General features: G+C 39.3%; 1 protein-coding gene across 9 annotated transcripts in view; it reads right to left on the bottom strand.

Annotated features, from left to right (window-relative positions):
* The window catches only part of PCDH1 (protocadherin 1), a 184,228-nt gene that overhangs the window by 54,551 nt on the left and 109,901 nt on the right, over nt 1-19,776 (bottom strand). The gene's annotated exons all lie outside the window — the stretch shown is intronic.

Here is a 19,776-nt window from a genome sequence, read left to right as displayed (position 1 = left end):
CCTTTGACTATAGCTTAAATGCCGATAAGAGAAGACAATGGTGGCATTATTGACGTAGGATCATATTTACAGGTAATTAGTCGAATATGAGTGTTTGCAACCAGCACAAGTCAATTAGATAAAATGTTTGTTTTTAAAAATTGACTATGGTAACCTTGCCAACTCACACAAAACTGCTGGAATTATAACAAACTGTTCATGAAATCAGAATGATCAAAAATATAGTACTGGTAGATGGGGTAACTAACACAGGCTCTCTGCTATATAAGGGCCTCCATGTGCGGTAGGGCAACTTAAGATGTGAAGGCTATAAACAGATTTGGGCCATGTATAGTACTATTATTGGATACTATTAAATAGACATCGTGCTGTCATTTTATCTACTCAGTTGATGTTTGTACTCTGGCTTTAAAGCACTGTATAAAGTCATTGCTTAAGGTGGCCATGCATATTAGTCTAACATTAAGAAATATAGACAATTTCAACCAAAACAGTAGTTTGTCAGGTGAAATTTAACAAACAAACGTTTTAGCCTGCCATTAGGGACAGAAAAGAAGTCAGCCGTCTTTGAAATGTTTGCTTGGTAGTCAGATCTTTTGCTGAATGAAAGATCATCCATGAAAGATACAGTATATCATTCTTGGAAAGAACATTCCCAGAAAGAGAGCTTTCATCGATTGGCCAGTTTCATTGAACATGTATGACCAGTCGGAACAACTGTAATGGCAGATGTAGACTAAACTATGTATGGCTGTGTCTGTGAAACCATCATTCACTAGATGATCATTTGTTCAACCATTGTTTAACTTTCAACCTAGTCCTGTCTAATTTGTATGGCCATCTTTATGCATCATGTGGCACATATATTTGAACACTGTATGAAAAGAACAAAGAGTTAAATGTGTCTGAAATGTTTTTCCCAGCAGCTCCAGAAATCTTCATCTGACTCTGCAGGAGCGGTTGTCATGTTGTAAATGTTATGTGTTATATTAATGCCGACTGAACCCACCAATTTCAGTTGACCATCTAATGTGTATGGGGCCTCCTGACCAGACAGCAAATGTTCAGGAAAAGAAGGATTGGCCTTTTGGATTTTAACATGTATAAGGGGAGATAAGTCACCAACAGATTATCTGGCAGCAGTGGACTCCACGCTAATTCACATGGTCAGCTTTAGGCTCCTTTGACATTTGACTCTGAGGTGCCACTGTCTTAAAGGGGTATTTCCATCACATACAATGGGGGCATATTGCTAGGATATGCCCTCATTGTCCGATTGGTGCATATCCCACCTCTGGGAACCGCACCTACAAGGAGAACTAAGCGGGGAGAGCTGTGACTGGAGGACCCCAGGATTCCTGGGGTCCGTCCACCACTAATCGCTGCTCCCATACAAGTGAATCCGAGCGCACCGCACACGCGCGGCCCCTGCTCCCATTCATTTCTATGGGGCAGATGGAAATAGCCGAGCCAATGCTCGGCTATTTTTGGTGGCCCCATTGAAATGAATGGAGGATGGCTGAACATGCGCAGTGCGCCCTTCATTCATTTCCCTGCTCTGTTCTCCACCTCTGGGACCCGCACCGATCAGACAATGGGGGCATATTGCTATATGATGGGAAACCCCCTTTAAATTACTTCAGATTTGAAAACTAGAGTAACACTACATGCAGCACCATTCTTCCCTTTAAAAAAAAACAAGAAAAATGTCTGATTGCTTAAAGGGTTCATCCACAAAAAGTATTACTATGAACTACTGCAAAAATGTTTTTTTTTATATGCATTATATTCTCCTTTCTAGTAGCGTCCCCTTCCGTTTATCCTTCTGGGCAACCTTATCTGCCAGAGGTGGACTAACATCTCTGTATCTTACTGTAAAATGACCCAGACACCAATCATTAATTCCTTCATTAAAATACATAGAAATACATAGCCATATATATCTGAAGACAGCAAAGATGGAAATTGTGAGGGCATTACATATTATATGCATCTCTGAAGCTATATGTGAAGGACTATTCTCAATGAAGGGGAGGAAGAGCCATTTGAAATGCATACTGGAAAGTGCAGTTGAGCTGCTACCCACAAACAAACTTTTTTCCTGACATATCTATCTATATATAGTTGTGAATTCACAGGATACCCCTTTAAAGGGTTTGTGCCACTAAATCAATATATGTCCTTTCCACAGGAGAGGGGAAAGCATCTGATCAGTTTGGGCTCTGTGATCACAAGAATGGAAGTCTGTTGCCCCATATGAAAAAAGTGGCTGGTTAAGAATGCATGCTCCCCCTCCATAGATTCTTTAGGGACTGCAAGAGATAGCGAAGGACAGCACTAAAGAGTCACATTAATTTATATTTTATACTCAATTATGTGAACAAACAATTGTCACATCAGTGACTTGTACACACCGATATATAATTTCACAATATACTGAACCATGTAGTCCTGCATCAGCTGCTAAAGGTGCAGGCTTAGGCTTTTCATTTTTGAGGAATCGGTTAAGAATTCTCAAAACACTCTAAGCCTCATTGTAAACACATTGACATCCTCTGATGGCCTCTCTGCTAATGCCGAGCGCCATTTCAATTCTGTAAAATCACAACATCAATAACACTTTTGAGATTACAGTCAAATCCTAGTCCCCTGAAGTCTCTGGATGCGAATGCCCACGCGATCCAAGCTCTGGTCATTTGTCTCAGGCAGAGAGGATACCTGTATTAAGTAACAGATGTTTATGGATATTCACAGATGCCTGCTTTCACTATGGCACGGATGCTTTCTTCAGTTGGCTGCTTCATGTTTACAGATAAAAGCTTTCAAGACATAAGTGTTTTTGCAAGCCTGGATATCCTATACATCAGTTAGCCAATAAAAGGCAAACGTGCACAGTTTACAGGAAAAAAATAATTTATATTTGTGTCTGTCATTGAAGATATTTCACTTTAGTCAAATACTATAGACACGGGCGGGCAGATTATAAAAGGCAGCAGGAGGAGGGAGGATGACGAGAGCAAAGTTCCCTCAAAACGCTACAAAGAGTTAACCTAACCCAACAAGAGCTTCTTTCGAAAGTAAAGGCGACTACACCTCAGTGCTGATAATTGCTGGATCAATAATTTGGCCATTCATGCAACAAAACAATTGCTCACACAAGCAATGGAAATCTGTTCCATCAGCTGGAAAATAGAACTTGAGTAGACAATGCATCTTCTCAAGAAAGTCTTGGCTTTATGCTGCTTGTGTAAGCACAAATGATATGTAAGGATATATAGTCTGCAATAGAATGGTGTTAATTCACTCAATAAGTGTATACATGTGTAGAGAGCTAAAAATCAATAGAAGCTGAGACAACTGTAACACATAGATAAGTTGATCAAATCTACTTCAGCCAACAATGATGTCCAAATAAAAATCTATAAGACGCAAGTATAGATGGTTTAACGCATAATGTGAACACACAAATTTCCTTATACATGGATTCCTGAGAACAATGTCCAATTAGGTGATCCAACCAAGCATTCATTACCGGAGTGTTCAATACATCTTATATGTATATGGAGCAAGTAGAAAGGAAAGCCCTGACCACTTTCAAGGGAATTACACTGAGTCATTGGTTCAGATATGTGGATGACACTTGGGTTAAACTTTATAAACAAGATTTACAGGCTTTCACAGACCACATCAACTCAGTGGATCATAACATCAATTTCACGCGGGAAGATATGCAGAACAACAAACTGGCATTTCTGGACTGTCTTATAACAGTGGAAGAGGGAAGGAAGCTGGGAATAGAGGTCTATCGAAAACCAACACACACAGACCAGTACCTGCTATTTGATTCCCACCATCCTCTAGTCCACAAACTGGGAGTCATCCAGACTCTACACCACCGGGCAGAGAAAATCCCCACCAGCACAGAGGCCAAGGTGAAGGAACTCAAACACCTCAGAGGGGCACTTAAAACTTGTGGGTATCCAGTTTGGGCCTTTGTCAAAACAGAAGGAAGGAGCAGAAAGAGTACCAAGACTACCAGTGAGGGCGAGAAGCATGACAGATGCAAGAATATGGTTATCCCATATGTAGCTGGGGTGTCTGAGAAACTCAAAAGGATTTTTAATAAACATCACATTCCTGTTTACTTTAAAACCAGCAACACACTGAGGCAACAACTGGTTCACCCCAAAGACCCAACGCCTAAACACAAGATGGACAACATTGTGTACGCAGTCCAGTGCAATGAGGAATGCTCAGAACTGTATATCGGCGAAACAAAACAACTACATCAGCGTATGGCTCAGCATAGAAGAGCCAAAACCTCTGGTCAAGATTCAGCTGTGTACTTACATCTAAAAAGTTACAGGTCACACCTTTGAAGACAGTCAAGTACGTGTTTTGGATAAGGAGGCCGATTAGTACAAACGAGGCGTGAAGGAGGCCATCTATGTAAAAATAGAGAAGCCAAGCTTGAATAGAGGTGGGGGGGTTAGACATCTATTGTCTGCCACATACAATGCTGCCTTGACACCTTTTTCTGGGAAGTCTTTATCACCTACTGACTCCAATTAGGATAATGAAATAAACATGTTTAACCCAATGCTGGGTATAATTACCAGATGTTGATTCAGTTACACATTTATTCCCAGAATTTTTGTACAGTCACTCAGAATTGAGAAAGCTCGTTGGAAGAACGAGTGAAACATTTTCAAGAAATCTACAGTACGTCCAGTTGCCTTGATTTATTTTTTTACAGATATACCATGACCTGGATAAATGAGAACCTTCACAGACATCTTATACAAAGTGCATGTTTTTATTGTACAGATGGGGTACAATAAAGGGGAAAACTTATTAGCCCAAATGTACTAAAGTGTATGTGACAAATCGGTCTAAAAAGTTGTAGAAAATAGTGGAATTTGGAAAATCCAGGGTCTTTACACTTTTTTCAAACATACATGAGGTAGGGCTTAGCATAAAGTGGTGTAAAAATCTGTCTCAAAGTAGGCCAACTAATAGTATAAAGTCAAAGAAAAATGTCTATCCCCGAACAAGATTTAATCACCCAGCTTGAGCTACTGTGATATATTTGGTGGAGGCCTGTCTAAAGCCTCATTCATAAGTCAGTGATTTCCATCAGTGATTGTGAGCCAGAACCAGGAGTGGAGGCTTCACAGACACCAGGTATAAGGGAAAGATCTACCCCTGTTCTTTGTTTAGAGCCACACAAGGTTTTGGCTCAAAATCACTGATAGAAAACACGGACCAAACATTGACGTGTAAATCAAGCATAAGCTTGCGTCATCTATAGCATTGGTAAATCTGGCCCATTATTTCCCATAATGGAGCCTTACCACCAATGTTAAGCAAAGAAAGTTAGGGAAGTTCACTAGGATATGATATCACTTTCTGATTGGTGGGTTCCAACTGACAGGATCTCCTAGTGAAACTAGTGCTGTGACCCCATCCCTGTGCAGGGACCTGCTATACACTACTTGGTAAAATTGCTCACTGGACCTTAGTTCCTATGTTAATAGAATCAGCGGAGGTCAACCCCTGACCAAAATGTTCTGGCATATCCTACTGATATGCCACAACATTCAGAAATGAGTATATCCATTTAACATCCCATATATTTACCTATCGAGATATTGCTCCCCCTCACTTTAGTCTCAAACTGCATAACCGTGGGTCCCTCTATATGTAGAGATGTTGGGAGCACAACCCATTTAGATGCCTTTTATAAGAATGGGAATAGAGATAGACTTACATTTCCAATTTCCAGATTAAGGGCTCATGCACAAGGGCGCTGTCATTTGTAGTCCACAAATTTCGCATCCGCAAAAGACAGACACCAGCCGGGTGCATTACACATTTTTGTGGAATGGAACGTACTGCTCTCTGTAGAACGGTCCCATTCTTGTCCACAAAAATAGAACATGTTCTATTTTTTATGTTTGCGGGCCAGACTTCCAGATGGATCCGCATCAGCCAAAAATGTGGATCGTGAGCCCTAAATTGCATGACATTCAGACTGACAAATATATACAAGGTACAAGACTCCATCCAAGAAAACCGATCACTGGCTCAGACTGGAATAAGGGACTGGATCACTCATAATTAAATTGTATAATAGATAGAGTCAGGCAGGCAAGATATGAGATGTCAACATAGTATATTCCAAAAAGATATAACCTAAGAGCATATTATATAACTTTATGTAACTTAAATATTCATTGCCCTGAGCAGTTTAGAGGAGTTGCAAAAATATTTAATGAGTATGATATGAGTGTAAGGATTCTCTTTAGAGATACGTGGTCTAGAATTTCCTAGAGAGATTCTCTGTTCTTGTAGAGGATCTATGGCGTAACAATTTTCAAATTTATCTCAAAACTCTCTGAGGACCACTGACAAGATTGGATGTGAGCAGGAAAAACAAGATCAAGGCAGACAACCCAGGAGGAACAGTACAACAGTATACTGCCTCAAGGAAACCACTATTTAAGGAAATTGGCATTTTTTTTTACAATGCTAAGATAAGATAAATTGCTCAGCACTAGAGACAGGCAAGCAGCCCAAAGAACTTCATGTTACTATATTTATGGTGAATGGAACAGTTTTATTTTCACGGGACAAATTGTCTGAGCACAAAAATAAATAAAAATCTGTAAAACTAAACACATACCAGTCAACACTACTTTTGAAATAAGTTAGAGCTTGTTGCCAAGTGGGTCCTCATCAAAACAAATACATTTTCAATTGAAGCTGGTCCGGCAATCAGTTGGATCGGATCACCATGGGATTGTCATTTGAAAACCTCAGTTGAACAGCTACAATTACCTAGTTGGTTTCAGGTGGGCATACATGTAGGCCATTGATGTAATGATCAGATGGACAAAGTGTGCCAGAGCTAGGGCCACTTGTTCTTCACTCTGGGTAACAGGTGGAAGGTCCTGAGTGGTGGGCTGTTCTGGTTTTTTGAAGGATTAAGCATATGCAACTCATATTGACTATAGAAAGCACAATCGAAACAAAAGGTCATATGTGAAAAGTTATTTCTCATGAGACAAATGTTTTGATACAGGTTATGGTCAGATTTCCTCTCAATGGGGTAGACAACACCGAACCATGCCTCTTTTAGGGCATATAGAGATTAAAGATATAGATATATAATCCTCTATATGACCACCATGTAATTAAACTACATTAAAGGGGGAAATATCTATCCAAACAGAGGTTAGCTGTTTGCCAGTGGTGCCTACAGGCAGATCTGCTGTTATCGGCTGACCACTATGACATCTGCATTCCAAAAAGGATTGACTTTAAACAGAAAACGTCCTTAACTATTCCATAACTGTTTATGCCAATTACTTGCATAATCTCATTTCGATGACTTGTGCATATTAAAGAGGATCTGTCATCGCTCCTGACATATCCGTTTTACTAACCACTTACATTCCCCAAGCAATATTCTGAACCATCTGTCCTATGATCTTGTGCCAGTCCTCTATTATTTGTACTAGAATTGCCAGCATCTTGCAATAAAGGTACAGATGGGTGTTACCAGTGTGGGGGAAGGGGGGGGGGGTCTGTGCACCACATCACTGATTGGACAGTCAGACAACTGCTACAGTTAACACCTGGAAGTATCTTTACTGCAGAAATTTGTAAACTTCTAGTTCATTATATTGCTCAACCACAATATCTTTGCAAAATATGACAACAAAAAAAGGAACTATTTTTGAAACAAAGAATGCCCAAAATGCTATATCTTTTCTGATGACATGATTTTATTTTTGTGTAGCCATTTGTCAAGTAGTTAATTTGGATTAGTAAATTAACTCTGTTCATTGAGGTGGAACATTTCAGACACTTAATGTAAACTTCTCTTTATGAGATGCATCAGTGGAATGCATAATTATAACAACTATATTAATGTGTTTCTTTCTAACCAACTATTTGATGGTCTATATTTTCTAATCAGTTCACTTCCACCACATTGGGCAAGAATTAGTTTACAAAACTTGATGTTCCATCATGTCTAGTGGATTGAGGAGTTAAGTCAGGTGCAGGCATTTATCATCACAACGGGAGAATGTAAAAAAAAAGGAAAATAAAATCAACTATATATAAATTTCATTTCCTTCAAAATTACCCAAAAAACAATAGCAATCTACGACCTCACTCTACAGAAGATAAACAGAAGGGTCATAAACTGGTAAAGTAGATATAAGCCTAGTGGCCTACAAAGTCCTACATTAGTCACTTTATGTTAAACACACACTGAGATTGAGCATTGAGGGACGGGAAATTACTTTCTTCAGGTCAGTGATCCTGAGTAACGGGTCACTCACTCGTTAAACATTGGTCATTTTGACTTTGTTGTCTACTAACAAAAGAGCACAAGTTCTCACACATTCCAGTAATTGTACTTTTCACCAAAGTTTTATAAAGATCCCTGGCCTTCATGTGTAAAAATAATAGAGTAATATTAACCATTTTCAGACACTGAAATGTTCATGAACCCTGAAGCAACTTTTATGTGTGACTTGTTAAGCCACAACTATAAGAAAGGTCATTATAGTTTGTGCCATAAATAAAAACTACTAAAAGGTCCAGATATAAGAAAAGGAGGTGTCAATCTTGACCAAGACAATATGGCTCATGATTATCAACTTAACAGATAAACTTTTGAAATTTAAAACGGGAACACAAGTTATTAGGATTGTAAGGTGGAAAAAAAAAAAACATAATAGCTCATTGACATTTTTGAAGATGTCAGCTTGTTCATACAGTTGACACTAACAATGGAGGGTGGTGGGGTCAGTAAGATAAAAAAAAACTATTTACATGGAAGGTGCATGTACAGTCAGGTTATTTTTCAACTGGATTGTGGACAGCACGGAGGCTCAGTGGTTAGCACTAGTGTCTTGCAGCACTGGAGTCCTAGGTTCGAATCCAACCAAAGACAAAATCTGCATGGAGTTTGTATGGTCTCCTACACTCCAAAGACACACTGATAAGGAAATTAGATTGTGAGCTCCATTAGGGACAGAGTGATGATAATGTCGGCAAAGATATTAAGGTTCATTACCTGCTGTATGTGTATGCTGTTTTAGTGCTTCAATAATGGAAAGCCATGGTACACAAGATATTTGGACTGGTGCCCCTACACCTTCTGTGACTCAATTGAGCCAGGGCAGTAGCCAGTCAATCCATTTGTTCAAATCCTAAAGAGAGTGGTATGAGATGACCAAGCCTTTGTGGGGAAAAAAAAAAAAAAGTTGTGTTGCTCACAACACAGGACAGTTTTACTTTTCAAAACTGCTCATCTTGCACTACTCAACTGAGGACATCTTGAGCCAAGAGAAAGGAGAAAAAGAAAAATCTCTATGGTTGAATCACCTTAAAAAAGGTCCAAACCAGGGTGAAAAAGGAAAAGATTGTAGTAAAATGAACGTGCTCCATTGCACAATTACCATGTTGCTCTGAAATCAAACAAACAACCTAAAACAAAGACTGTATTGACCATCACACAAATCCAGGGTCACAAAGGGGTGAAAATGATCAAATCATCATCATCTTCTACATTCAATCTAATTTTATGTTAGTGCGTCTCACACATTTTTGAAAAGTATATTCTATAAATATAATTTAAGGGTCAATGACATGCAAGCATCAACTGGTCATTCACTTGTTAGAACCTAGCTTGAAAAAAAAAAAAAGAAAAAAAAAAAATTTGATAGAGATATAGATAGGTATATATATAAATAGATATATATATATATATATATATCCATAACAAAAGGTCAGGCAGCACTCCTTAGTATGCAGCTGAAGCTGTAGCGGTGCCCGCAGTGATCCCTCGATCCAGGACCAGCAATATAACACAGAAAAAACTGCGGCACTCCTTAAAGTAGAAAAATGTGCAATTTATTCACACATGTCAGCAGAGACAACGTTTCGGTTCTCTCTCAGAACCTTTTTCAAGTCAAGTGACTTGAAAAAGGTTCTGAGAGAGAACCGAAACGTTGTCTCTGCTGACATGTGTGAATAAATTGCACATTTTTCTACTTTAAGGAGTGCCGCAGTTTTTTCTGTGTTATATATATATATATATATATATATATATATATATATATATATATATATATATATCTATCTCTCTATCATGCTAGGTAAACATAGTACTTATAGAGCATTAATCTAGAAAACCCAACAATCAATGTGGGTACTTCATGGACCACATATATGTATCATTATGGACCACATATGTATCTCTAAAATATTGAGCTTCTGAGTCCACAAATGGACCGGAGAAATGCTGGAGTTCACTGAGGATCAAGAGAAAAAGAGAATATCAGGTTGATTTAAACTGTATCTACGAGATTTTCCCGCAGGAGGAGAGAGATGAATTTTCATTTGTCAATGTCATCATCAGTATCAGTCATAAAATGGTAGTGTGAAAACAGAAGAACTCGCTATGTTTTCTTCATTACACGCTGCTTTGTTAATCATCTGCAAAGTTGTAGTGATCAGAGCTGAGATATTAAGCACTTGCTAGAAAATTCACTCATAAGTGACTGTATGTGCATCAATTTTTATTTGAGGGCTCCTGGGGGCTTTGATGATGAAGTATGTGATCAGGATGAAAATGGCAAAGTCATGGCAATTTGTTCAAAGAGATTTATTGGACCAAGTATGTGAAACCACACTTTAAATCCATTCCCTGCCACAGGGGCCTGCAATGCACTGCTACATTGAGCGGTACAAAAGGAAAGAGAAGGACTTATCTGCTGTGCGTAACCATTTCTTCACCTGAAAAAACATCACTGCCTTTACAAATTAGAGATTACAGATCTGAATTATAGACTGCTATATTCAGAAGCCCATATTAGAAAAACAGAGCTTCATTCTAATTCTGCTTCTTTTAGAATAATAATTGCTCATTAACATGCCTCATGAAAGGAACATAAACAAATGGTTACATTTATGTAAATTTACCATGTCCTATATTCTGCATTCTTCAAATTTAGAATCTTAAGGTACAGACTGCACTGCGAAAAATAATTAGTTCTTTTTATGTTCAGTTCTTTGTGCATGTGATAAAAGATGAAAAAATAAAACAAAACCTAATATATGGTAAGTTAAAATATTAAGATCTTACATGCCCCAATCTTGGGCTAATAACACTCACCGATTGATGATATTAACAATGATCAGTACTGATTTAACAGCCTTTCACACAACGTAATGCTGAATAAATAGGGGGCAAACTACTTCTATTTGCATTTTGTTCAATGATCGGCAACACCTTTACAAGGGCCAATTTTAGAGAACAAAGAACTGTTCCCATCTTCAGACAATGTAAAGGGGCCCTTAGAAAAAGTAGAGGTGGCCCACCAATTTACTTTAAAGTGACGTACCACACACGGGGCAGACTTGCTAATCTTGTCTAACATTTAGACAATGTAAACTTAGATTAGACATTCTAAATATAGGACAATTTAATCAAACTGACTCATGCTGGATGAAAAATGTGATGCATTGTTAGATACCACCTATTGGATAGCTTATTTTGACTCAAAAATTTGGTGCAATTTTTGGCCCACACTGACAACTTAAGCCACAATCCTTTTCTTCTAAGCCATGCCCAGATTTACAAATGTATCTGCACCTAAAGTCTATCCAAAATGTGGCACAATTTGGCACATTTATTGGGCAATTTGGTGCAACTATGGTTCCTTGTGTTAAGAATAAGGCCACTGATTGAGTGCCATGTGACCAGACACGACCAGAAACAGCCACTGAGAACTGTATGTATGCAGTATTTTCAACAAAGGTTAAGGGTAATGTGAAAACAATATGTAGTAAGCACCTAAGCTCCCTCTAGAGGTGGCAGCAAATATAAAAAAATTTTTTTTATCATTTAACTAGGTTTTGTTTATATAGGAAATGAATTATAAAATAATTTTCTGTATCAGGAACACAGACTGTATAAAGTATATTGAAGGGGTTATCCAGGAATACAGTAATGATTACCTATTGCCAGGATAGGACATCCATATCAGATCAGTGGAATTCCCCTGCTAATCAGCTGTTTGAAAGGGCTGCAGTGTTCAGACTAGCATTATGGCCATATTGTATAGTGGTTGTGCTCGGTATTAAAACCTAGGCCCAATCCCTTGAACAGGTCGAATTGCACATAGGCCATGTAACCTAACCAATGACTGGGATGTCACTGGCCTATGAATAGGCTGCAGTGCTTAATGAAGTGCCATAGCCTCTTCAAAGAGCTGATCGGGTGGGGTGAAGGTGCTGGAAGTCAAACTCCCCCTGATCTGATATTAGTGACTTATCCTGTTCAACTGAAGGGGTCTCGGAAAACACCTTTAAGTTATTTGTTACAGAATATTGGACCCGTTTAGATTACAAAAACAAAACTGATTACATTTAATTACAATTTAGGGAAAAAAACTTACTAAAAAAACTATAAAAAAGTCCAGGCATGTATGCCACCATAGTATATAACTAATGTTGAGCTGACAGCATTAGACCTTTCATCAGTTTCTAGTTTATAAAAGAGTTTCCTCACAGTGTAGCCCATGTTCCCTAGATGTCATATCGCTATTTTTTTTCATGATATGCTCTTCCGTTGCGCCAATGTTCCCCTCGTTCTGTTTAGGCGCCCTGTATGCTAATTAGTAGCATCGGAACAGGGAGGAGGAGACATCAGCTTTTCCTAGTGGGTGTCTCTTCTATCTGGCGGTGGCGCTGTCCAATCACAGCGGAGCGCATCACAGGGAGAAGGTGAGCTGTTTTTTCTCAATGGCCGTGATGCGATATGACATCTAGGGAACATGGGCTACAGTGAGAGGCATCGCTTTTATAAAGTAAAGACTGGTGAAAGGTCCTCTTTAAAACCAGTGTTTAAATGAAGCTCGATTTGCTCAAGCCTTTAGAGAACTACAAATAAAATAAAAATAAAACACTGGATGGAAGTCACCAACATATTAAAGCATTTACTATAAGAACCAAAGCTAGTCCATCAAGTTACACAAGCGATCTAGTAAAATATAAATTACATACAGAAACTAGCGACATCACGGAAACAATGTTAAATGAATTCCAATGATTATTTTTCAGACCATAAAATGAAAGCATTCGCTTTGCATGTATGATTCATTTGATGCCCTTGTTCAATGAGGAATTACAGTCTTTATAATGTTTGTCCTAAAATGGTTATTTTTTTTACAATTAGTTTGATGAATAAAGAAATTGTTCAATATTCTGGCGACAGCTACTTTGACAATGGCAGCTTTCCCGTTTTATTCATACCTTTATAAAAAGAGGCTCAAACTCCCACATGCTAACAGACCTAACCACAGCCACAGACATGGATTTAATGGACCCTTGTGACCCAGAACAGAATCTCTTTCTTATGTAAACAGCTTTACTTTCAGTCTAGGAGTTTAAACCCTCTGAGACTGAGTCATGGATGCGTAATGAAAGAAAAAAAAATGCAGGATGATGTGTGCCAAGATGCCCAATATTGTCCAAACCAGTAATTACTATGATACATTTCATTGTGCATACCTATTTCTTCTAACTCCAGACTATGGCATTCATGACTATTGTCATACAAGTTCCTGAACTGTGGCGCTTACAATCTATAATCCTTCCATGCTTTACAGGGCAATTGTCTTTGCTGTACACAGAGATTCAATTACCAACATGGTTCTACGTTCTACCAATTCAAACGTGTGAGAATCTTCAACCTGCTGCAGAGAAAAACAATGCCAAATTCACAACTAAAAAAGCCAAGTCAATGCGTTTTCAACCAAACCCTTTTCTTTAGAGACAGCCACCTTAATAAGCTTTAGGCTTTGTGAGAGCCTGTGCATGTTGACTCCATAGAAAATATCTGATGCATTGGACAGGTCAAGCAGACTTGTTTCTGCAAAGTTGATCATGTAGTCCAAGACAAGTCCTGATGGGTGGGATGAACCAATCACATGACATAGTACACAACCGGAAAACATCAGGTATACACAGTTTATCTGGAAATCTAGATCAGTAAGTTTTCAACAGGCAATGTTCCTGAAAGGCTTCCAACATTCCCTCAACCTTTCCACCCATGACCGAATACAAAATATACAAAGTAGGATTCATTGTTAGTTTCAGCTGTTGGAAATAACATGGTATTCCTAAACCAAACATGTTCTTGGTAAATCAAATTTTGGATGAAGCCCATTGTACCAGTTGTGTATGGCTAGCTTAAGAAATACTAAAATGGGGAAATGCCATTTGGGGCATTATGCTCAAAATAATCAGAAATGGAAAACCACAGAGTGCCTTTAGAAGCTAATTAGTAGGTGGCAGCTTTAGAAAAGCCTAAAAATATGCAACATTTTACTGTACAGTTTAGACTCTTGTCCTAAAAAGCAGAACTGTCGTAAAGGATCATTTTTATCCATAGCAATAGCCAAGTCCCACCTGCCCAACATCCAGTGCTGAACACTCGTAATGATCTTCAGCGGCTGTTCGATTCCCTCCAAGGAGCAGAAGCCTTGGGGAATGGAAGTGTACATGACACGTGAAGATTGTATGACTGCAAGCAAGAATAAATGCTCTAGTTGCTATATATACTGCCATAAACAGCCAGGCTATAGGATTGCTGGTGTGTGACCTGTACATCTCAGATAATCATTCCTCCACTAACATCCCCTGGGGTGAAAGTCACCAGTTCACCAAGAGATTTTCTCCTCTCACAGTGGAGGTATGAACAGTGTCATACAGGTCAATTAATTATGAATTCAATTCCTTGAGATCCCTGTGGAATATAAGACATGTTGCAAATAAAACAAAAGCAATTACACAATAGAGCAGAAAGATGGAGAGATGTTGAGAGGTAAAAAGGAAACTCAAATTAAGAGCCAAAACAGGGATAGAAGATACGCAGCATCCCTGATTAGGCTTTATGCTGTAATGAGTGTGGAAATTATGAATGCACCAGTTGCTGGGGGATTAAATTGCACAAGATAATGAACAGGAGACTTCTGAAAGTGTGGTTTTAAGCCTTGTATCTAGACCTAGGGTAAAGGAAAGGGCAAATCAAAGGTGTCCAAGTACATGCCAGTGTAATACAAGTTCCCCAGTGCATCCTAGTTACCAGTTCTGACCATATATCATTCCCACCATATCACACGCAGTTCAGGACACAAACTACATAATTAGGATGGGCTGTAAAAGCAACTATATGGCATAAAAATCTGGTATTAATTGCCTAGTAGCTTATATACATGAAGGTCACCCAGTCATATGATAGTTCTTGATTGTGGGTCTTCAAGACTTTAAATCTGAGTTCTGATGTTATGGTTTTCAAAGAATTAAAGGGGCATTACGGTTGTCTGAAGTTATCACCTATCCACAGGGTAGGGGATAACCATTAGATCAGTTGGGGTCATACTGCTGGGACCCCCACAAAACATGAGAATGGGGGGCTCCATACCCCCTGCAGCATCCCTGAGAGGACTAGAGAAGCCAGTTGGTACATGGACGTGGCCACTCAATTCATTTCCATCGGGGTTATGATTATAGCCAAGTACCGCTGTCTCTGGAATGAATGGAGGGGCCATACACATGCCCGACCGGCCACTCCGTTCATTTCAGGGAAACTGCAGGGAGATTTTCAATATGCCTTCGCTTTTGGTTGCGTGTAAGCCCTTGTGCAAAGTCATTTTATGGAGCAGGTATGAAGGCACACTGTCACTGAAGCTGTGTGCCACATAGTCGTAGTCACTCCATGTATCACCATATGGTGCGCCATATTATGAATGTATTCGCCCATACACATTCATATCATTACAGGCAGGAATAGAATGACAGATAAGGTAACTACAGTAAAGAAGCTGTAGGCCGGCAGCTCTCTCTCCAGACTACTCCAAGCTCATACACGTTCAGTTGAACATGTATCTGTATTTAATGGGGAGAGGTGAGAAACACAGACTCCTCTGGTGGTGGCTCATCTCCCAGGAGAATAAAAGGATGGTGTGAAAAAATATGTACATTGCTTGATCCTTCTCTCCCCCACGTCATCTGACATGGGGGAATCGGGAGCTTCTCACGCAGATTAGACTGCCAATCGGTTCAGCCAACATTACTCTAAGGCTACTTTCACATCCGCGCTTTCCCTTTCAGATATTGAGATCTGCCATAGGATCTCTATAGCGGGGGAAAACTCTACCATTTTGTCTCCATTCATGGTCAATGGGAACAAAACTGAATGTACCAGAATGCATTCCGTTGGCTGCGTCCTGACACACAATGCAAGTCAATGGGGACAGATCTGTTTTCTCTGACAATAGAAAGTGTCTCCCATTGACTTTCAATGGTGTTCATGACGGATCTGTCATGGTTATATAACGGATGCAGGTGGTTGTACTATTGTGACAGAAGCGTTTTTGCTGATCCATGTCGGCTCCAGCAATAACGCTGGTGTGAAAGTAGCCTAATGTGTATGGGGGCCTTTACACTAAATAGAATAGGACACCTTAGTAAATGCAATGATAATGGCAAACTAACATCACAAAGTTAGAGGTCAAGAAGTAGTATACCATTACTTCAAAAGCAAATTTTACTGGTACAAGCAAAGGAATTGGGGAACTGTGCTCCAAATTACTACATCAGGAGAGGACCAAAGGGAAAAACTAATTACGGCATTCATTTAGAAAGTTATTTCAAAGCTTTGTGCTTTATCTAAAGAAATGACAAGTAAAATATATTGCATTAAGAATCACACCGCCAATTTGATAAAGCTAATGTGAAATATAATTGAGAAATTTGATATTAATGTAATATTTAAAATATTTAATTGCACAGATTTAATAACTGACTAATAAAGTTAGAAACTGAATCTTGTAAACAGTGCCAAATGTATTAGAAAGGGATATGGGCTACAAGATTAAGAATTTTATATTTATTATGATGCCTAAAAATTCCAGCTCTATGAGTCAGGGTCATAGACATTATGATTTTAATAAATATTCTTCGACTTTAAGGGCATCTGTCGCCAGATTTGTACCTATGAAAGTGGCTGACCTGGTGCCTTCAGCTCCCAAGTGCACATACACGTGTTGGTCCCATGTTCATATATGCTTGCATTGCTGAGAAAAATGAAGTATTAATATATGCAAATGAACCTCTAGGAGCAATGGAGGCATTGGTGTTACACCTAGAGGCTCTGCTCTCTCTGCAACTACTGCATCCTCTCCACTTTGATTAACAGAGCCAGTGTAAAAGTGATCACGTCTGGCCCTGACTTCTCCTAAAGTCAAAGTGCAGAGAACTGAGCCTTTAGGAGTAATAACGCCCCTGTTGCTCCAAGAATTTCATTTGCATATATTAAAACATTATCAGCAATGCAGAACACATATGAACATGGGACCAACACAGAGGCCTTCAGCTGCCAAGTGCACATGTAACAGGTCATCCAGTTTCATAGGTACAAAACTGCTGACAGATGCCCTTTAACTACAATACATGTGGAAAGTCTCAAATAAATTGTGACAATACAGATCATTTTTAGAACCCGATTGAGCAACTAAAGAAAACCTACTGGCAATCACGCAGGTTAAATGATTAAATATGTTAATATATCTAATATAGCGGCCATGTTCTACCTCCATATGGAGGCAATTTAATACAGAGTAACTTGGAGTTCTTCTCAGGATAAATCTTAAAAAATAAATAAAAAATACTACAATTTTAGAATGTCATCTCAAAGATCTATTGTGGAGATATTGTATGCCGTAATAATTATGTCAAGGGTATACTACAGTGCCACAAGGGTACACCGTATGGAGGAACAAAATTTGTCTACCGGAAAAATTTAAATATATCGTACAAAACTTCATTTATTTCAGTAATGCAACTTAAAATTTAAATATTGGGAAAAGGTTCAATATTCTAGGCTCAAAGAGTCACCCTCTAGTCAGCTAATTAATCCATATCCCCTGAGAAAAGGGTACCTCAAAATTGTGACTTTGGGGTTTCATAAGCTGTAAGCCATAATCATCCAAATTATAACAAATAAAGGCTTGAACTATCTCGCTTTGCATGTAATGAGTCTCATATTAGCTTCACCTTTTAAGTTGCATTACTGAAATAAATGAACTTTGCACGATATTCTAATTTTTTGTTTCACCTGTGTGTATATATATATATATATATATATATATATATATATATATATATATATATATATATATATATATATATATATATATATATACATACACACACATATATATACATATACACACACACACACACACACACACACACACACGTCATACTCTTCCCATTGATCCCCCTCCCATTCTTGCTTTCCATCATCACTGCCAACGTCTACTTCTTGGTCCTAATTGACACAAAAGCCCCTTTTTCTTTACACCAGTTTTGATAAATCTTCCCCAAAATTTCTACAAGTTTAGACTTGTATAGAGAGTCATGAGGCAATTGGCAGCAAACTCATTGTCTAAATCTCCTCTCCTGTGCAGTGAGTACCTTTCTTAATGCCATTAGTTCACTAGAGGCTAAAGGACATACGTAAATTAGGTTCTTGAAGTCAAGTGGGTTGCAGTTTTCTCACACTTGGTCAGTCTTGGTGTGACCCTTTACGCCTCTTTGCATTCGATTGATGGCCTTTGGTATAGTTTCATACACCATTCCATCCTCGGATCTCATGTATGTGCCTCATAATCGCGTTTCAGACCTTGCTGAAGCTCCTGGTTGATGCCTTGGGTGGCAGCCGAGGGGGAAGCCAGTAGCATAGATGGGCATACCCTCGGCTTCTGCTGAGGGTTGCCATTTGTCCCAGTCCCTTGCGGGAGCCATAGGCCTGGAGGGATTGAGAATGGTTTATGGAGGGCCCTTCTCTTATGGAGAGGGCCTGCGATGGACCGCAACCTAGTGCACGTTTTTGGTGCGGCACGCTGCACAATTTTGTTGCACGGGTGATGAATGTATACGCCTTATGATCGAGTTTTCAGCGTCTGCACAATGATCCCCACTGCAGTATACTTTGCTTCAATGAGTCACTAACAGCGCAGGCTCACTCACAGGATCTGGAGTGCACTAGCTTACCGCTGAGCATCAACTTGTACGAGATCTGAGAATAGCATCCCATCTGAAAGTATACTAAAGGGGGAGCAGCGAGCTTGACTTCAATCGAGAAAGCCCCAGGCCCCCTCGACTTAAAGAACCTTATTTACTCATGCCCTGCAGAGGAATAAAACTCCTTTTTCAGCAATTATGTGCATGGGGCATCTAGCAGTCCCAAAAAGTTGAATGGAGTGCATGCACGTCATGTTTGTGATCTTGCAGGGGTCCCAAAGTTTAAACTGCTGTTGATGAAACACTTATCTCCTATTGTGGACAGGGAATATGTTGCGTTAGTGGGACAACACCTTTAAAGGGGTTATCTGGGAATTAATATTGAGGACCTATCAGCTGTTAGAAGAGGCCGGTGCTCCGTAAGCATCTCTTCCTAGGCCATGTGATGTCACTATACATCTGTCACATGGCCTAGTTGAAGCTCAGCCCCATTCAAGTCAATGGGACTGAGCTGCAGTACCAATTACTGCCACTACACGATGTACAGCACTGTGCTTGGAAACTGCTAGGAGCTGGCTGCAGAGAACTGATGATCGTGGCGGCTCCCTGAAACTGCTGATCAGCAAGGGGTGCGGGGACCCGGACTCCCATCAATGTGGT

This window comes from Bufo gargarizans, chromosome 2, assembly GCF_014858855.1.
Source record: "Bufo gargarizans isolate SCDJY-AF-19 chromosome 2, ASM1485885v1, whole genome shotgun sequence".
NCBI lineage: Eukaryota > Metazoa > Chordata > Amphibia > Anura > Bufonidae > Bufo > Bufo gargarizans.
This window is presented reverse-complemented; position numbering and strand designations above follow the sequence as displayed.